The following is a 21,085-nucleotide window of genomic DNA, read 5'->3' as shown; positions in this document are numbered from 1 at the left end:
ACCCTACATCCTCCTCAATTTATTCTTGATGATATGGGTATTACAAGAATTGATCTACCACGAGATCAGAGAGGCTAAATCCTAGAAGCTAGCGTATGGTATGATTGTATGTTGTCCTACAGACTAAAACCCTCTGGTTTATATAGACACCGGAGAGGGTTAGGGTTACACAAGGTCAGTTACAAAGGAGGAAATAGCCATATCCGTATCACTAGCGAGAGTGATGATTCCGTTGGGCCCGGGCATTTTGAGCTTCATGTACCCGTAATGGGGCATGGATTGGAAGATCGTGAACGCCTCCCGCCCTAAAAGGGCGTGGTATCCGCTACTGAACGGGGCCACTTGGAATGTAATTTCTTCGGACCTATAGTTCTCCGGCGTGCCGAATACCACATCTAGTGTGATTTTCCCAGCACAGCGTGCTTCCCGACTGGGGATGGTTCCTCTGAAGGTTGTGCTGCTTTGCTCAATGCGGTTCTAGTCTATTTCCATTTTTTGAATTGTTTCCTCATAAATGAGGTTTAATCCACTGCCGCCGTCCATGAGTACTTTGGTGAGTCGAAAGCCATCCACAATTGGACTGAGGACCAGTGCAGCTGGTGCTCGGGCTGTTCGGAATTTAGGTTCGTCATTGGCATTGAAGGTAATAGCCGTGTCACTCCATGGATTTATTGTTGCCACGTGGCAGATTTCGGCAAGGCTGCGGAGTGTTCACTTGCGCCTATTATTTGATGCGAAGGTTTCAAAGACTGTTAATACCTTATTGTTATCCCCGGGATGGTGCTCTGTGGCATCTGGGATGAGAAGATCCTCACCACTTTTGGCCACCTGCCGGAGTACCCAACATGCTCTAAGGCTGTGTGTTGGTATGGTATCCACTGTACTATGAATTTTGCAGCGTTCGTTGAGCCATCCCTCCAATACAATTCCACGCCCTGTAGAGGGTTTTTGCTTCTTTGTAATTAACTCGGGTGTCTTATGATAGTGCACCCTTTTACTTTGGACTGGGTGTATATTTGGAGCCGGATTATCCCAAAATTTCGTTTCGGTTTTCCAGGTGCTTTCCATCGCACAGTACTTTCGTACTATGGACGCCAAGTCAGCAAAGCGTGATATGTCACGACGACTTATGGCGTTAATGATTCCCTTGTCCGTGCAATTATTGCGGAAAAATGAGACTGCGTCTTCCTCGCGACAGTCCTTAACCTTGTTCATCACAAGGAGGAATCTGGCCCAATAATGATGTACTGTTTCCTGGGGCGCTTGCCTGATGTGGGAAAGATCGTTTATGTTTGGGTGGGTGGGTGGATTTGAGTCCGAACCCTTACCCGATATGAGACCCAGGGGCCGAGGAGTTTCCAATCTTGGAAGTTCGGGTTCCGGGATGTTGCCCGATAAGTCTGGCCCGCCGCCTGACTCTAGGTTCAGGGCTTGGGTGATGTCCTCCCGTAAACGGGTTTCTGGCTCAGAGAGCTCAGGAATCCGGACATAGTTAGTCCTCGAGATAGAGGAAGAATCGCCGCATTGTTCCTCCACCACCGCAATATGATGGGTGACCGGTGGAGAGTTAATCCCCCTTTGATCGGGTTTAAGCCCAATCCGATCATAGTCTGTAGCGACTCCCAAGGCGGCGATGCGATCCAAGAGCTCATTTAGGGATGAGAGCTCCATTGGATCCATCTGCTCAGCTAATTCCGAGCTGACGTGGAGGCTATTTTCGATGACCCGAGAAGTCATCATCGGTGCAGCAGCCGAACGGGCGGTCATGATGAAACTGCCTAGCCGGAGAGTTTGGCCGATAGCCAGGGCTCCCCCAGCGGTAATGTTGTTTTTAACAACGAGACGAGGCATCCTTCCTTACGGTGACGGCATAGTGGAACTCTCAATGAAAGCACCAATGTTGGTGTCAAAACCGGCGGATCTCGGGTAGGGGGTCCCGAACTGTGCGTCTAGGCGGATGGTAACAGGAGGCGGGGGACACGATGTTTTCCCAGGTTCGGGCCCTCTTGATGGAGGCAATACCCTACGTCTTGCTTGATTGTTCTTGATAATATGAGTAGTACAAGAGTTGATCTACCGCGAGATCGAAGAGGCTAAACCCTAGAAGCTAGCCTATGGTATGATTGTGTGTCCTCTCTATGGACTAAACCCTCCGGTTTATATAGACACCTGAGGGGGCTAGGGTTACACAGAGTTGGTTACAAGGAAGGAGATCTACATATCCGAATTGCCAAGCTTGCCTTCCACGCCAAGGAGAGTCCCATCCGGACACGGGACGAAGTCTTCAATCTTGTATCTTCATAGTCCGACAGTCCGGCCAAAGGATATAGTCCGGCCGTCCGGATACTCCCTAATCCAGGACTCCCTCAACGACAACAATCCCCTCCAGCACGATTTAGAGTGGGAGGGTGAACAAGCTAGCCCTCCAGAGCGGGCAGCAGATACAAAATCGGAGGAGTACAATTACATGCCTCTCTCCGAAGACGAGGTGAGCCTCGGCGACGAAGAATTTATCATGCCTGAGGATCCCGTTGAGTAGGAGCACTTCAAGCGCTGGCTTATAGCCACAGCAAATAGTTTGAAGAAAAAGCAACAACAACTTCGAGTTGATCAAGATTTGCTAGCAGACAGATGGACCGAAGTCCTTGCGGCCGAGGAATACGAACTCGAGCGCCCCTCCAAGAGTCACCCAAAGTACAGGTCGCTACCCCGACTCGAGGAGGAAGCATTGTAACCTACATCACCAGTGTACGATGCGGCTGACCGGCCACCTCGTGGCCGAGCCAGAGAGGCGTTTCAGCCTGAAGTTCAGCTTGCACCCCGCCGCCACTCAAACAAAAATACCAAGGCCCGGGGCAACACATGGGACCTGCGAGACGTATTGGAAAGCAGGGCAAAACAGGCAAGGTCGATATACGGGTCACGGGGGCGCGCGCCAACACGGGACAATGACCGTCACGCCGGATACACTAAAAGTAAATCCGGTCGGGCCGAATACAGCAGACAAGACTCATATGAACTGCGTCGTGATATAGCCCGGCACAGAGGCGTCGCACACCCCCTATGCTTCACTGATGAAGTTATGGATCACGAATTCCGGGAGGGTTTTAAACTCGTAAATATCGAATCGTATGATGGTACAACAGATCCTGCTATATGGATTGAGGATTTCCTCCTCCACATCCACATGGCTCGCGGTGATGATCGGCATGCCATCAAGTACCTCCCACTAAAACTCAAAGGACCAGGTCGGCATTGGATGAATAGCTTGCCAGCAGACTCCGTCGGCAGTTGGGAGGATTTGGAAGACGCATTCCTTGACAACTTCCAGGGCACTTATGTGCGACCACCGGATGCTGATGACTTGAGCCATATAACTCAGCAGCCAGGGGAATCGACCAGGCAATTTCGGACACGGTTCCTAACTAAGAAAAACCAAATTGTCGAATGTCCAGATGCAGAGGCCTTAGCGGCATTCAAGCATAACATCCGTGACGAGTGGCTCGGCCGGCACCTCGGCCAGGAGAAGCCGAAGTCTATGGCAGCCCTCACGACACTCATGACCCGCTTTTGCGCGGGCGAGGATAGCTGGCTGGCTCGCAGCAACAACACATCAAGGAATCCGGGCACTTCGGATACCAAAGATGCCAACGCCAGACCACGTCGTAACAGACACAAGCACCGCAACAACGGCGATAACACCGATGATACGATAGTAAGTGCCGGATTCAGAGGCTCTAGATCCGGTCAGTGGAAAAAGCCATTCAAAAGAAGTACTCCGGGCCCGTCCAGTTTGGATCGCATACGTGATTACTCGTGTCAAATCCACGACACCCCCGATAAGCCAGCCAATCACACCAACAGAAAATGCTGGGTGTTCAAGCAGGCCGGCAAGTTGGATGCCGAAAACAAGGACAAGGGGCTGCATAGTGATGACGAGGAGGAGCCCCGGCCGCCGAACACGGGAGGACATAAGAGGTTCCCCCCACAAGTGAAGACGGTGAACATGATATACGCAACCCACATTCCCAAGAGGGAACGGAAGCGTGCACTAAGGGACGTCTATGCGATGGAGCCCATCGCCCCAAAGTTCAACCCATGGTCCTCTTGTCCGATCACCTTCGATTGCAGGGACCACCCCACTAGTATCCGTCATGGCGGATCCGCCGCACTGGTCCTAGACCCCATCATTGACGGATTTCACCTCACTCGAGTCCTTATGGATGGCGGCAGCAGCCCGAACCTGCTCTATCAGGATACAGTGCGCAAAATGGGTATAGATCCCTCGAGGATCAAACCCATCAAAACCACCTTTAAGGGCGTCATCCTAGGTGTAGAGGCCCATTGCACGGGCTCAATCACACTAGAAATGGTCTTCGGATCTCCGGACAACTTCTGAAGCGAGGAGTTAATCTTCGATATCATCTTGTTTCGCAGTGGCTATCACGCACTGCTCGGGCGAACCGCATTTGCAAAATTCAATGTGGTACCGCATTACGCATACCTCAAGCTCAAGATGCCAGGACCTAGGGGGGTCATAACAGTCAATGGAAACACAGAACGCTCACTCTGCATGGAAGAACACACTGCGGCCCTCGCAGCAGAAGCACAGAGCAACCTTTTAAGGAAAACCGCCAATTCGGTGATACAACCCCCAAACACCGTCAAGCGAGTCCGGAGTAACCTGCAACAGGAGCGCCTGGCACGTTCAGAGCTCGCCTAGCAATTCAGCCCCCATCCCAGTCCCAGTCAAGCGACAAAATCCATGCCGCGCGTACATAATTACACACTAAAATACCATGGGCATAGGTGGGGGCACGATCAGGGCACGTCCCGCAATGTGGCTTAACCGCCCTAGGGGCTGCATACCTTTATCATTTTTTCTCTTTCAGGACATTACTCTCCGGAAGCCCTTTCCGGCAGTATGATTACTGGACACATTACAGGAAGGAACAACCAAGGAGGCAAGAAGCTAAGACATACAAGGGAACCCCCAGGTGGTCTCTAATAACAATCAATATACCCGCTTTTTACTATCCATACGCAGCTTGCCCTTGGATAGGACATGTCAAATAGTCCTATTTTTTGCTTATTGCACTACTTGTATCTGTACGCTTCGACGTATTATTTAAATAACAATGCATAGCATTAGTCTATTATCGCATTATCCACCCCTTTTTTCTTATATGTTCATTTACGATAACTTGCACCCGTACATTCTGGTACGGTCAGTATGCCAGGGGCTTTCGTTTACCCCATAATACGACATGAGAAGTCCAAACACTTTCGACACTGCGGCACCCCGAACTTATAGCATTATATGCATCAGCTCCGAATCATATCTTGGGTCAATAGTTGGGTTTGCCCGGCTCCCATGTTTTGGTACCTTACGTTCCGCTATATCGGCTAAGGTAGCGCTGGGAGAACTACTGTGATTGTGTCCCGGTTCTTCCGAACGAGCACCTCAGTAGAGAAAGCCGAAAACCGACTGTCATGGTAAGGCGAGAGCTGGTCGCTGTTCGAGAGGTCTCAAGTCCTTAAACACTTTTTCCGCTTCGGGCGAGGAGTCGGCCTTGCCCGACTTAGGCGTATATAGCGCCCCAAATTCGGCCTTCCGAATACTAGGGGCTTCGCCAAAATTTAAAATTGTAGACTTCTAAGGCTGACTGAGAGTGATAAAGCCTTATAGTTCGATTGCCTAGTTCGTTGTGCTGAACACCTCCCTCGAAGGACCCAAAATTGGGATAAAGAGTGCTCAGGTTTATCCCGAACACCCCAGTACTAGTTACATGGGGGCAGAAGCCGACGACTGGCCAACTCTCAGATTTTATAAATTGCCGCACAGAAGGTAATATTAAAAGCGTTGCATAGTGCAAATGAACTCGTTTCACATTATAGGATCACATGAGCATGTTCATTCAAATATTACATCTCTAGCACATTCCTCCGCCACAAGGCGGGAACCCTTCAGGACACTGTCATAATACATTTCGGGGCATCGATGCTCCTTGCCCTCCGGCGGCCCCTCCTTCACTAGCTTTACGGTGTCCAGGTTCGCCCAGTGCACCTTCGCCTGGGCAAAAGCCCTACGCGCACCCTCGATGCAGACAGACCGCTTTATGACTTCAAGCCATGGGCAGGCATCCACAAGCCGCCTCACCAGACCGAAGTAGCTGCTAGGCAGGGGATCGCCAGGCCACATCCGGACTATAAGACCCTTCATGGCCTATTCGGCCGCCTTGTGAAGCTCGACCAATCGCTTCAGCTGGTCTCTCAAGGGCATTGGGTATTCGGTCCTAGTATACTGGGACCAGAACAACTTTTCCGTCGAGCTCCCCTCCACAGCTCGGTAAAACTCCGTGGCATCCAGTACACTGCGGGGAAGATCTGCGAACACTCCTGGAGAGCTCCGAACTCGAGTAAGTAAAAGGAAAGTTTCCTTCACATGCTTGCTTTGCATAATGAATGCCTTACCCGCTGCTATCTTCTTCACTGCATCAATCTCCTGGAGGGCCTTATGGGCTTCAGCCTTGGCGCTCCATGCGCTTTCGAGCGCCTTTGCAAGCTCGGACTCTCGCATCTTAGAGTCAAGCTCCAAGGACTCATGTTTTTTGGCGAGAGCCTCGAGCTCTTGCTGCACCTCGCCTACCCGGGCTTCTTGCTTTTCCCACTCAATGCGCTCCTTGGCCACTTTGTCTTCGGCCTCGGACAACGCCTTCTTCAGGGTCGCCACCTCGGTCGTGGACCCTGGCAAATTCATGATGATCCTATTACTTTACAACCGAATTTCTTTTTAATATATAGACAAGGTATTGCTTACCTTTGCTCTCCTCGAGCTGCCTCTTGGTAAGGCCGAGCTCTTCCTCGGACCGCTCAAGGTCCTGCTTCAGTGCAGCGACCTCCATAGTACGTGCGCCAGCGGCCAGCAGTGAAGCCTGCATATGCACATAGACATATTCTGATTAGACTCCTGAGTCATTATTTGATCCTGTATTCGGCCTTTCTTCGCGAACGCCAAACAAAGCATCAGGGGCTACTGTCTATGTGGTAATATTTTCCTATATTTTGATTGCTTACCTGAAAGCCTGTTAGGAGGCTGGCACAAGCTTCGGTTAGTCCGTTTTTGGCGGACTGAACTTTCTCGATCACCGCACTCATGATAGTGCGGTGCTCTTCATCGATGGAAGCGCCGCGAAGTGCTTCCAGCAAGTTGTCCAGTGCCTCTGGATGGACAGAGGCCACCGGCACGGGCGGCTTGCCCCTCTTATCGGGGAGTCGCCTACTGGAGTCCGGAGCCACCAAAGGTTCCGGCATAGTGTTCGGCTGGGGGCCGAACTTGGAGCCCGTGGGAGTCTTGCTCCCTTTGCGCCCAGGGTCCGGAAGGTCGCCTCGAGGCGCCCCCAGGACTACCTCCCCTCGGCTCGGTGCCTTTTGAGACAACACCTCGACGTTGTCCGTATGCCAAGGGGTGGAGGCGGTCGGAAGTAAATCACTATTCATATCCGACGAGTCCAAAGAACCGTCCGATGAAGATACGTCGAGACGGGCTCGGGACGGATTGCATAATCATATTCAGCATAAGGAGAAGCAGTGCAATAAAACATACCATGAATTACTATGGTATCCAAATACTTACGACTTCGCCAGGGGCTTGTCCCTGGGCAACCACTCGTCGTCGCTGTAGGCGGCCGTCGTGGAGCATTCCAGAAGGAGGGTCCTTCCCTTCTTGGACCCTTCAGCCTCCCCGGTTGGGGCGGCCTTCCATTTCTTGTCTTCCACGGTTGGGGGGAGAACTTTCCTCTTCCTCCTCCTCGTTTTCGTGGGAGGAGTGCGCTTCGGAGTTATCGGATGATGAGTCCGATATAATCTTGCGCCGGAGACCCTTTCAGGTCCCTGTGGCATTCTTCTTGGCCTTCTTCACCGGCACCTCGTAAGGCGCCAGAACCAGCATCTCCGTTAGGCGAGCATCTACAGTATCTTCAGGCAGGGGGGCTGGGCAATTGATCTGCTCCGCTGTCTCTACCCAGTCCTGTTAATGGCATGGAAGCTTAGATCCCACACATGATTAAACTGGGGCAAATAAATATCCCGTGAGATATAAAAACTTACCGGATTGGCATGGCGCTTTGCGCCGAGTCCGCGGTCCTCGGTAACGGGAGGAGGTACCTCTGCGCCGTTGAATAGCACCTTCCAGACGTCCTTGTGTGTTATGTCGAAGAGCTCTCGCAGCGTCTGGTGCTTGGCCGGGTCAAACTCCCACAAATTGAATACCCATCGTTGACATGGGAGGATCCGGCGGAAGAGCATGACCTGGACCACGTTGACGAGCTTGATTTTCTTGCTCATCATGTTCTTGATGCAGTTCTGGAGTCCGGTCAGCTCTACCGGGGAACCCCAAGACATGCCCTTCTCTTTCCAGGAAGTGAGCCGCGTGGGGATTCCGGATTGAAATTCGGGGGCCGCCACCCAGTTGGTGTTGCGCGGCTCGGTGATGTAGAACCACCCCGATTGCCACCCCTTTATGGTCTCTACATAGGAGCCTTCGAGCCAGGTGACGTTAGGCATTTTTCCTACCTTGGCGCCTCCGCACTCTGCTTGCTAGCCGACCACCACCTTCGGTTTAACATTGAAGGTCTTCAGCCACAGGTCGAAGTGGGGCCTGATGCGGAGGAAGGCCTCGCACACGACGATAAACGCCAAGATGTTGAGGATGAAATTGGCGGTCAGATCATGAAAATCCAGCCCGTAGTAGAACATGAGCCTGCAAACAAATGGGTGAAGGGGAAATCCCAGTCCGTGGACAAAGTGGGTAAGGAAAACTACCCTCTCATGGGGTTCGAGCGTAGGTATGATTTGCCCCGCATCTGGCAGCCGGTGCGCGATGTCCGCGGCCAGATATCTGGCTTCCCGTAGCTTTGTGATGTTCTCCTCCGTGACGGAGGAGACCATCCACTTTCCTCCAGCTCCGGACATGCTTGGAGTGGTTTAAGGAGAAAGACGCGAACTTGGGTGTTGGAGCTCGAGTGTGCGAGAATGGATAAGCAAGGAGGAAGAAGGCGTGGGTAAAAAGGGTGAATATTTGTCCCTTTATAAGGGTGGAAGAGGCGATTCGCCTCCCCACTTACCTGGTAAAATCGCTTATTCCCCAAACGTCGTAATTGATGGTGCGGTTGGGTTACCCATACCCGTATTGATGAGAATCCCGTGATAAGGGGACACGATCTCTGCTTTGACAAGACGTGTCAAGAAAACCGCCTCCCGATATGTGCAGTGCTCGTTGAGAAAAACGGTTCGAATAATGACCGGGCCCTGGCATGATGTCATGTTGCTAAACGTGTCAGCAAATTAGATTTGTGGAAATATTATTCTCTCTACGGTGGTATGTGGAACTTGTTTTGCAGAGCCGGACACTATCCTTGTGTTCAAAATCTTCTATGGAATATTCGGAGGAAGAACCCGCCTTGCAATGCCGAAGACCAATCTACGCGCCGGACTCATCGTCATTGAAGCCTGGTTCAGGGGCTACTGAGGGAGTCCTGGATTAGGGGGTCTCCGGACAGCCGGACTATATCCTTTGGCCAGACTGTTGGACTATGAAGATACAAGATTGAAGACTTCGTCCTGTGTCCGGATGGGACTCTCCTTGGCGTGGAAGGCAAGCTTGGCAATACGGATATGTAGATCTTCTTCCTTGTAACCGACTCTGTGTAACCCTAGCCCCCTCCAGTGTCTATATAAACTGGAGGGTTTAGTCCGTAGGACGAAAACAATCATACCATAGGCTAGCTTCTAGGGTTTAGATCTACGATCTTGTGGTAGATCAACTCTTGTAATACTCATATCATCAAGATCAATCAAGTAGGAAGTAGGGTATTACCTCCATCGAGAGGGCCCGAATCTGGGTGTCGTGCCCGCCGCCTCCTGTTACCATCCGCCTTAGACGCACAGTTCGGGAATCCCTACCTGAGATCCGCCGGTTTTGACACCGACAGTGTACTCGAGGTCGAAGCCAACCACTTGGTACTTGTCCTCAGTAAGCAACTACTTCATAGTTTGGATGGAGCTCCCCACCGAGACCGGATCATTCGTGTACACCACCAAGAGGGCCTTCCCCATCACATGGGTGTCCACTACATGATGCGTGGTGAACTGCCTGCCGTTGTCATCGTCAGCTGGTGGGAGCGCCATTGGAACCGCTGGATGTCCTTTCTGTATGTGTCATCATGGGTGTGCTTATTGTGTCGTGTGGACCGAGAGATGAAGGTAAATGGCCGCAAAAATAAATGATGGCCGGGCGGCCTGGATTCTCGGTGCATCCGCATGGTAGTTTTTGTAGCGGGTAACTGCATCGTGGCGCCGCGCCCAGCGCAACCGCATGCACACGAACATACGTGATCGTGCGCTGGACCCAGACACTCGCAGCTTGCCTGGAGGGAGGAGGGCAGAGCGTCTGGAGGGACGCGAGAGTAGAGCGCGCGCGGCAGGGCGTGATGTCGCTTGAAGCTACGTCGGTATTTCCCCAAAGAGGAAGGGATGATGCAGCACAACAACAGTAGGTATTTCCCTCAGATATGAAACCAAGGTTATCGAACCAGTAGGAGAACCAAGCAACACAACGTAAACAGCTCCCGCACACAGATAACAAATCCTAGCAACCCGACATGTTAAAGGGGTTGTCAATCCCTTCCGGGGTACGAGCCTCAAGATAGGCAAACGGACGTGAGGTAAATTTGTAGTAGATTGATAGATCGAACGCCAAATAAATAAATAGAAATAAATTGCAGCAAAGTATTTTTGGGTTTTTGATTTAATAGATCTGAAAATAAAAGCAAGAGAAAAATAGATCGCAAAGGCAAATATATGAGAAAGAAGACTCGGGGGCCGTAGGTTTCACTAGTGGCTTCTCTCAAGAAAAATAACAAATGGTGGGTGAACAAATTACTGTTGGGCAATTGATAGAACTTCAAATACCCATGATGATTTCCAGGCAATGATCATTATATAGGCATCACGCCTAAGATTAGTAGACCGACTCCTGCCTTCATCTACTACTATTACTCCACACATCGACCACTATCCAGCATGCATCTAGTGTATTAAGTTCATGAAGAAACGGAGTAATGCAATAAGAACGATGGCATGATGTAGACAAGATCTATCTATGTAGAGATAGACCCCATCGCTTTATCCTTAGTAGCAACGATACATACGTGTTGTTTCCCTTTCTGTCACTGGGATCAAGCAACGTAAGATTAAACCCACTACAAAGCACCTCTTCCCATTGCAAGATAAATAGATCAAGTTGGCCAAACAAAACCCAAATATCGGAGAAGAAATACGAGGCTATAAGAGATCATGCATATAAGAGATCAAAGAAACTCAAATACTTTCATGGATTTAAAAATATAGATCTGATCATAAACTCAAAGTTCATCGATCCCAACAAACACACCGCAAAAGAGTTACGTCATATGGATCTCCAAGAGACCATTGTATTGCGAATCAAGAGAGAGAGAGATGAATCCATCTAGCTACTAACTACGGACCCGAAGGTCTACAAAGAATTACTAACGCATCATAAGAGATGCACCAATGGAGGTGGTGAACCCCATCCGAGATGGTGTCTAGATTGGATCTGGTGGTTCTGGACTCTGCGGCGGCCGGATGAATATTTCATCAACTCCCCCGGGGTTCTGGGATTTTTGGGGTATTTACAGAGCAAAGAGGCGGTCAGGGGGCACCCGAGGTGGGTACAACCCACCAGGGCGCGCCTAGGCCTCCTAGCACGCCCTGGTGGGTTGTGCCCCCCTCAGGGCACCCCCAGGCAGCTAGGGCCCATTGTGTTCCTTCTGGCCCATAAAAATTCTCCGTAAAGCTTCGTGGCATTTGGACTCCATCTGATATTGATTTTCTGCGATGTAAAAAACACAGAAAAAATAGGAACTGGCACGAGTCACTATGTCAATAGGTTAGTACCAAAAAATGATATAAAATGACTATAAAATGATTATAAAACATCCAATATTGATAATATAACAGCATGGAACAATCAAAAACTATAGATACATTGGAGACGTATCATCATCCCCAAGCTTAACTCCTACTCGTCCTCGAGTAGGTAAGTGATAAAAACAGAATTTTTGATGTGGAATGCTACCTAACATGTCATATCATATTTCTTTTCTTTATAGCATGGACATTTGGACTTTTAGTTGTTCAAAGCAATAGTCTAGTTTTGACATGATAATTTAGATACTCAAGCATATCAACAAGCAACCATGTCTTTCAAAATTTCAATGCTAAAATAAGCTATCCCTAGCCCGTCATGCTCAACCATTGATCCATTCATGAAACACACTCGCATATTAGCTATGTTCAATACTCAAGTACGATCATATTGCCTCCTAGTTGGTGCTTTTATAAGAGAACATGGAGACTCAAATTCAAAATAAAAATTGCATAAGGTAAAAGATAGGCCTTCGCAGAGGGAAGTAGGGATTTGTAGAGGTGCCAGAGCTCAAAGCGAAAAACTTAGAGATAAAAACATTTTGGGAGGTGTATCCATCCCACCAACGAAAACGACTTAGAGTTCCCAATACTTTCCATGCATAGATATATCATAGGCGGTTCCCAAACAGAAAATAAAGTTTATTCATTTTTCCACCATACTTTCACTTTCCATGGCTAGTCGTATCCACGGTTGCCCTCCATACCAACACTTTCCAAGGAATATATTATTTGCCAACATAAAGTAAATTCATTTTTGCATTTAGGGAGTGGGCATCCCTAATACCTTTACCGTACTCTCGTGCAATGACAAGTGAATAAACACTCATCGTGAGAATAACACATCTAGCATGGAAAATATTAGCCACCCCTCACCGCGCCACGAGCGAAACAAACACACAAAAGAGAAGTTTATTTTTGAAAATTAGAGATGGCACATGAAAATTTGCTTAGAACGGCAAAAGAATACCGCATATAGGTAGATATAGTGGACTCATGTGGAAAAACAGGTTCAAAGGTTTTTGGATGCACAAGTAGTGATCATACTTAGTGCAAAATGAAGGCTAGCAAAAGATTGGGAAGCGACCAACTAAGAAATGAATAATCTCATAAGCGAGCATTAAGCATAACTAACACCGAATAATGCACCATAAGTAGGATATAATTTCATTGCATAACTGTCGTGGATATGGGACACGAGTATCCTCGTGGAGGTAGGCCGCGGACCATCATGGGAGGTGGCCCAGCAGGCCGACTTACAGTTTGAATAAGACCTGGATTGCTATCCGCCTTGTAACAGAATAGTCCTAATTCTACTAGGACTCCACATGTAACCCGCCCCTCCAACTTATATAAGGAGGGGCGGGGCACCCCAAGAGGGACAAGTTGAGATAGACAAGTCAATAGCTCTCGAGAGAGAGGTAGCCAAAGAACACCATTGTAATCCTGAACACCATGATCAATATCAATGAAGCAGGATGTAGGCTTTTACCTCGACTGTGAGGGGCCGAACTTGGGTAAAACCTCGCGTCTCTCGGTTCCAACCAACCCCTCTCAAGCTATCACATAAATGCGTTGGCCTCATGACTAAGTCCTCACACAAGGACATCTATCGTGACAATTCCACGACAGTTGGCGCCCATTGTGGGGCCCCGCATGGTGGTGTTGAGTTCTTGGAGGGATTCTTCGTGGGATCGAAGAGTTCGCAATTTTCTGGATGAAGAAAGGATCTACATCAGCGACGAACTGTCAGAAGAGCATATACAAGATTGTGATCGGGAGAGAACTAGGGTTGCGTCGGCTCCACCGCTGCCGTCCGGAAAAATCACTAAGACCGAGATTAAACTTTCCATTACAGTTTTTCCTTCTTGGATTACGCGGCGGATACATCGAGGCTGACGTGAAGCAATCCTGCGCTGTGGTCGAGTCGCTGTAGTCCTTGTTTTCCTCCAATCGACCTAGTTAGGCACACGTACATGCAAAGGGTCGGACCAGCTGCCGTGTCCTCACGTGAAGACCTACAAAACAATGGGAAGAGCCAACAATAGCAATGGTACTATTTCAATTAGTACTCTGCCATGTGATGGCTAAGTTGATATACAACTCCAAATTTTTTATTGGCCAAAACTGCTACATGAGGAAGCAACCAGATGGGATCTGCCTTGGCAAATTCATACAGGAAATATACACCAAGAAGGCTGTCACGTGGTCACAAGGCAAAACACCAGGGATTAGCGGAGTAAAAAGAAAAGAGAAAAGGGGGCCACGAGCCCACGACCCGGAGGACAGGAATCGGGGATTGTTGGGGATATTACCACTGGGCGTAAACCGGCCTACTTGGGCCGGGTTAACTTCATAGTGGTATAAGCAGGTGAAGGCCCAAGGCCTATAGTCGGTCTAGAATTTGTAGTTGTAAACCGACCTGATGTATAACTTGTATTGTAAGTTAGGAATAGAGAGATACCGGCCGGGATACGAATATGAACCGGCTGGGACTCTATGGACCGACGGGCGTCACCCGTGTATATAAGGGGACGACCCGGCGGCGGTTCAAGAGAGACAACAACAACTCGAGCCTAGGCAAAGCTTGTTTGCTCCCTAGCCATCGAGATCATATCAATTCCACCACAACTAGACGTAGGCTGTTACCTTCATCGAAGGGGCCGAACTAGTATAAAACCCTCGTGTCTTTGTGTCCGCTTTAACCCCTTCAAGTAAACTCGTAGCGATGGCTCCTCGACTAAGTCCTTTCGCTAGGACACCTGCCGTGACAAATCCACGACAGTTGGCGCCCACCGTGGGGCGATCGCACGATAGTTTGACGATCTTGGAGGGCAAGCTCAAGGGACTCGAAGGCTATGTAGTGGGCCAGATGACTAAGAGTCGTCGGGGCAGGATCTACATCGATGATGCAGGATGGGGTCCCGAGGCCGATTCGATCGAGTATGGGTACCGGGTCCCCTTTGGCAGCATACACGTCTTCATCGGCAAGATCGGTGAGCCTGGGCCTGAGCCGGACATCTACACCGACCCCGTCGAGACGGCTCAGCGTGCGAGATCTACCCAGGTTAAACCGGCCATGAAGCGTGCCTTCGTTGGAGTGATCTACGGAGGAGAGCGTGCGGACGAATCAGAGCACGGTAACGAGACCGTCGTCTATTCCGGCGACGAGTCTTCGACCGGAGAGACCGAGTCGCTATACCGGATGCAAGACGATTAGGTGAGGGGTTGTTTCGATGGCGACAGTATTCCGGACCCCCCAGGCCAGATCAACCGGGTTGGAATATTCATGGCTGGCACCCAGGCGGCGAATTATTCTTCGACTGCCGCAGCAATGCTCTCCGGATCCGCAGCGGTAGCGGCAGCAGGGGCAGGAGGCCTTGTGCGCCCGCCGGTTCAAGTTCTGTCTGATCTGTTTGACGCACTAGCCACGCTTATGACGGAGGATGATCCGGCAGATCAAGAGGCTCATAATGCAGAAATTGCGAAGGTGAGAGAGCAGATCGTGCAAGCCAAAGCGGATCTGGCAGCGGAAAAAGACCGGATGGCTGCAGAGCGGGCCGCTTTGGACGCGCAGGCCTATAAACTCATGCTTGACCAGAATGCATCACAGGAGGTTTTGAAGCGGAAGCACAGATCACGCCTGCCGTTAGGGTTTGACCCCCGAAATCTCTTTCACACTCCAGGAGCTGGACCTAGTAATCCACCGCGGTATCAGGATTGAGGCACCAGGGCCAGGAGCGGCGGTCCAACCTTGCCTGATGGAGCCCCCTCGCCAAAATATTGTGGTCCCTCCGCCGGTCCAGACTCCCCCGGGTCATTATTCGAATCCTATGGACAACCTTGTTGCGGCCGCCGCACGGTTACAGGCCATACCAGTCGAAGGGGATTCTCCGCAAGCAATAGAGACGCGCTGGGTTAAGGAGCTTCTCCGGACCGCGCTGATTCAGCAGGAGGCATACTCATACAGCCGTGATCGGGTTCATTCTACGCCCCGTCCGAGCCGGAGCTATAGCAGGCGCATAGATGAACCGGCCATATCAAGCAATGCGCAAGGCCGTGAAGCGGCCCGTGGTGATGACCCGGCAGGTGGTGTTGTCGATACTCGGGATGCGGTGAACCGGGCCCGGGCGCAAAGGGAGGCCGAGTTAGCAGCACAGGATAATGCGGGCCAACTCACACCGGTTCGTTCTGCCGGGCCAGGAATCACATCCGCTCTGGGAGTGCCTTGCTTGGTCCCTGCTTTACGTAATGTGCGCCTGCCCAAAGGTTTCAAGGGTCCACGCAAGGTGCCGAATTATATCGCGGATTTACCCCCTGAAGCATGGATAGAGAGTTATGAGATGGCCATGGAAATGCTGGACGTGGATGAGGCCGCATGTGCAAAATATTTCACCATGATGCTTGAGGGCACGGCTCGTACTTGGTTAAAGAGCCTGCCGCCCAATTCTATCAGCTCATGGGCCAAGTTGCGGGCCCGGTTTATACAAAATTTCAAGGATACATGTAAGCAGCCCAAGTCCATAGTAGACCTGGCGGCTTGTGTTCAGGAAGAAGGAGAATCAACGACCCATTGGGTGCGCTGCGTTTCGGAAATTTTGCACTCATCTGACAGGATTAATGCTGACTCTGCGGTCTTAACCCTGGAAGGCAACTGCCGGTTTGAGCCTCTAAAATTGAAATTGGGACGCATGAAGCGGTTCTGTAATGACATGGGAACCCTCATGGCTGCTTTAGTGAAGTATGCCGATTCGGACAGTACCAAGGATCCCGAGCTTAATGATGATGAAGCAGGGAAGGGAAAGAAGAATAGCAACTCCAAACAGCAGCAGAACAAACTAACGGGTCATGGAAACGGAGGCAAGCACAAAGCGGACGGCAGCGTGGACTTTGTGGCCAACACTAACACACAGGACAGGGGGCAGCGGCGCAGAGGTAAAGCGGCAAATCATAACGGGGCTCCCAATCCTAACGCAAGCCGTTTGAACTATTTGTGGAATCAGCCTTGCCCGAAGCATGGGACGAAGGAGGCGCCGGCTAACCATCTTTGGAAAGATTGTTATATCATGCAGGAGTTCAAGAACTCTGATGCTTTCCGGTATGATCACGGATCAGGTGGCGGTTCAGGATCTGGTTCCATGGGACGGATCACGATGGAGCTTCCGGTTCAGGTCGCAATCAGGGCGGTCACAATCACCAGAATAATCAGAATAGCCAGCAGCAGCAGCAGCAGTCGGGTTATCAGAGCCAGCCAAAACAGTTGAACAATGGGCAATATCATGTTTTCACAACTAGTTTGGATAAGCGCGACCGAAAACTCCACAAGCGAGCGGTGAATTCTGTTGAACCGGCCTTACCACGTTACTTGTGCTGGTCGGAGCAGCCTATCATGTGGAGCAGAGAGGATCACCCGCCCCGGATTGATAACCCGGGCCAGCTTGCACTAGTGGTAGACCCTCAGGTGGGGGGTTATAAATTCACCAAGGTACTCATGGATGGAGGAAGCAGTATTAACATACTATACTATGAGACATTCCGGCGCATGGGACTAACAGACAAAGATCTCAGACCGTCGAATACGGTATTCCATGGTGTTGTGCCAGGCAAATCTGCATATCCTGTTGGTAAGATAGCCCTAGATGTGGCCTTTGGGGACGAGCACGACTCCCGGTCGGAAAAACTAACATTTGAGGTGGTGAAGATCCGGAGCCCGTATCACGCCTTGTTTGGCCGGCCGGCTTACGCCAAGTTCATGGCGCGGCCTTGTTATATCTACTTGCAGCTCAAGATGCCGGGTTACAAGGGGACCATAACGGTTCATGGGAGCCGTAGGGTCGCTTTGGAATGTGAGGAAGGTGATGCGGCTTATGCAAAGTCAGTCTGTGCCACAGAGGAGTTGAAGTATTATAAGGACAATGTTGATCCGGCAGATATGACCCCTTTAAAGAAGCCAACTACAGAGCATGATTCAGATCTGAAGTTCAAATCGGCAGCTGAGACCAAGCTTGTTGACTTCGTGCCCGGCGATTCGTCCAAGCAGTTCACTATCAGTGCCAACCTAGATCCCAAATAGGAAGGCGCGCTCATCGAGTTCATCCGTGAGAATCGGGACATTTTTGCATGGAAGCCGTCTGACATGCCAGGTGTACCAAGGGAACTCGCTGAGCACACTCTTAATGTGGATCCTAAGTATAAACCGGTGAAACAGTTCCTCCGCCGGTTTAACGAAGAAAGACGCAAGGCCATTGGAGAGGAAGTGGCCAGGCTTTTAGCAGCTGGGTTTATTATTGAGGTGTTCCATCCAGAGTGGCTTGCTAATCCGGTGCTGGTTCTTAAGAAAAATGGCACTTGGCGTATGTGTGTGGATTACACAGATCTTAACAAAGCCTGTCCGGCAGACCCCTTTGCCCTCCCCCGTATTGATCAGATCATTGATGCCACGGCGGGTTGTGAGTGTTTGAGTTTTTTGGATGCATACTCTGGATATCATCAGATCAAGATGGCGGTTAAGGACCAGGAGAAAACAGCATTCATCACTCCCTTTGGAGCCTTCTGCTATGTATCTATGCCCTTCGGGCTCAAGAGTGCCCAAGCCACCTATCAACAGTGTGTACAGAATTGCCTGCATGAGCAGATCGGCCACAATGTGCACGCATATGTGGATGATATTGTAGTAAAATCAAGGCAGAAGGAGACACTGGTGGATGATTTGAAGGAGACCTTTGACAACTTGCGAGTTTACAGGATGATGCTTAATCCGGCCAAGTGTGTTTTTGGTGTTCCAGCAGGCAAGTTACTGGGTTTCTTGGTGTCTAACAGAGGAATTGAGGCTAATCCGGAGAAGATTACGGCTATTACATCTCTAGCTAAACCGGAGTGTATCAACGATGTTCAGCGTTTGGTGGGCCGAATCGCTGCGCTGAGCCGGTTTATCAGCCGCCTCGGGGAGAAGGCTATCCCTTTGTACCAAATGCTGAGGAAGACAGACAATTTCGTCTGGAGTCCAGCTGCTGACGAGGAATTTGAGGACCTGAAGCGGCAGTTAGCCAATCCGCCTGTTCTTGCAGCTCCGGTCGACAAGGAGCCACTATTATTATACGTAGCGGCTAATGCTCGGGCAGTTAGCGTGGCTATTGTGGTGGAGCGCAAAGAGGCAGGCAAGGAATATCCGGTTCAGCGGCCGGTTTATTATATCAGTGAGGTGCTGATTGAATCCAAGCAAAGGTATCCGCATTGGCAGAAGCTGGTCTATGGTGTTTTTATGGCCAGTCGGAAGTTGAAGCAGTATTTTCAAGGACACCCCATCATAGTGGTCAGTTCAGCTCCCTTGGGTGATATTATACAGAATCGGGAGGCGACTGGCCGAATTGCCAAGTGGGCTATAGAGCTGGGGCCGCACGGACTGAAGTACGTGCCTCGGACGGCAGTGAAGTCTCAAGCACTTGTTGATTTTATCAATGATTGGACGGAATTACAGGCACCAGAGGAGAAGCCGGATCACACATATTGGACCATTCATTTTGACGGATCCAGGCAATTGGAAGGCTCGGGGGCTGGAGTCGTATTAACTTCCCCACGAGGTGATAAGTTCTGTTATGTTCTCCGCTTAATGTTCCCTTGTACTAATAATGCAGCTGAGTATGAAGCCTTGCTCCATGGTCTGCGGATGGCTAAAGAGATGAATTTAAGCCGGGTTAAGTGTTTTGGTGACTCGGACCTAGTGGCTCAACAGGTGTCCGGCACTTGGGACTCTAAAGACCCGCTCATGGCTGCATACCATCGGGAAGTGGATAATATTGCAGGTTGTTTCAAGGGTTATCAAGTGGATCATGTGGACCGTCGGAAGAATGAAGCGGCGGATGCTTTAAGCCAGTTGGGCTCTCAGCGTAAACCGGTTCCGCCTAACGTCTTTTTGGATGTGTTGCACAATCCGTCAGTCAAGCTCCCAGGTGAAGCGGATTTGGCTATTCCTGATCCGGAGTCCCAATTGGTGGCAGCCCTGCGTGTTATTCCGGATTGGACAGTTCCTTATCTTGCGTACATGACAAGGGGGGAGTTGCCAGAGGATGAGATTCTGGCCAGGCAGATAGTCCGGCGATCCAAGTCTATGACGATTGTCAATGGTGAATTACATCATTGCAGTGTGTCAGGGGCGTTTCAACATTGTGTTTCTCCTAAGGAAGGCTGTGAAATCTTAAGAGAAATCCATGAAGGGGATTGTGGGCACCATGCCGGTTCAAAGTCTCTGGTTGCAAAGGCGTTTCATCACGGGTTCTACTGGTTGACAGCGCATGCTGACGCGGAGGACTTGGTTAAACGGTGTGATGGATGTCAGAAATTTTCAAGGCGTGCTCATGTGCCGGCTCAGGAATTGAGGATGATCCCAATAACATGGCCGTTTGCAACTTGGGGGCTAGACATGGTTGGACCTTTTAAAAGATCCAAGGATAGGAAAACTCACCTTTTGGTGGCAGTTGATAAATTTACCAAGTGGGTTGAAGCAGAGCCTGTCAGCAAGTGTGATGCAGCAACAGCGGTACAGTTCATCAAGAAGGTGATTTTCCAGTTTGGTTTTCCACACAGTATCATTACTGATAATGGTACCAATTTATCCAAGGGCGCTATGAAGGAGTTCTGTGAATGTGAGCACATCCGACTTAATGTGTCATCAGTGGCACACCCCCAGTCCAATGGACAAGCAGAACGAGCTAATCAGGAAATCTTGTGAGGCATCAAACCCCGGCTTTTGGTCCCATTGCAAAGAATACCAGGATGTTGGGTTGAAGAGCTACCATCTGTATTATGGAGTATCAATACTACGCCAAACCGGTCCACAGGATACACGCCATTTTTCATGGTCTATGGAGCAGAGGCAGTTCTCCCTAGTGACATCCGGCACGATTCGCCTCGGGTGGCAGCTTATGTTGAGGCAGACAATGAGACAGCACGACAAGATGCTTTGGATCTATTGGACGAGGAGCGTGATATAGCGGCTGCCCGTTCGGCGATTTACCAACAAGATCTTCGTCGCTATCACAGTCGCCGGGTTAGAACCAGAACTTTTCAAGAAGGAGATTTG

The sequence above is a fragment of the Triticum aestivum genome, chromosome 5A (assembly GCF_018294505.1).
Source record: "Triticum aestivum cultivar Chinese Spring chromosome 5A, IWGSC CS RefSeq v2.1, whole genome shotgun sequence".
Lineage (NCBI taxonomy): Eukaryota > Viridiplantae > Streptophyta > Magnoliopsida > Poales > Poaceae > Triticum > Triticum aestivum.
Note: the sequence above shows the minus strand (reverse complement) of the source record.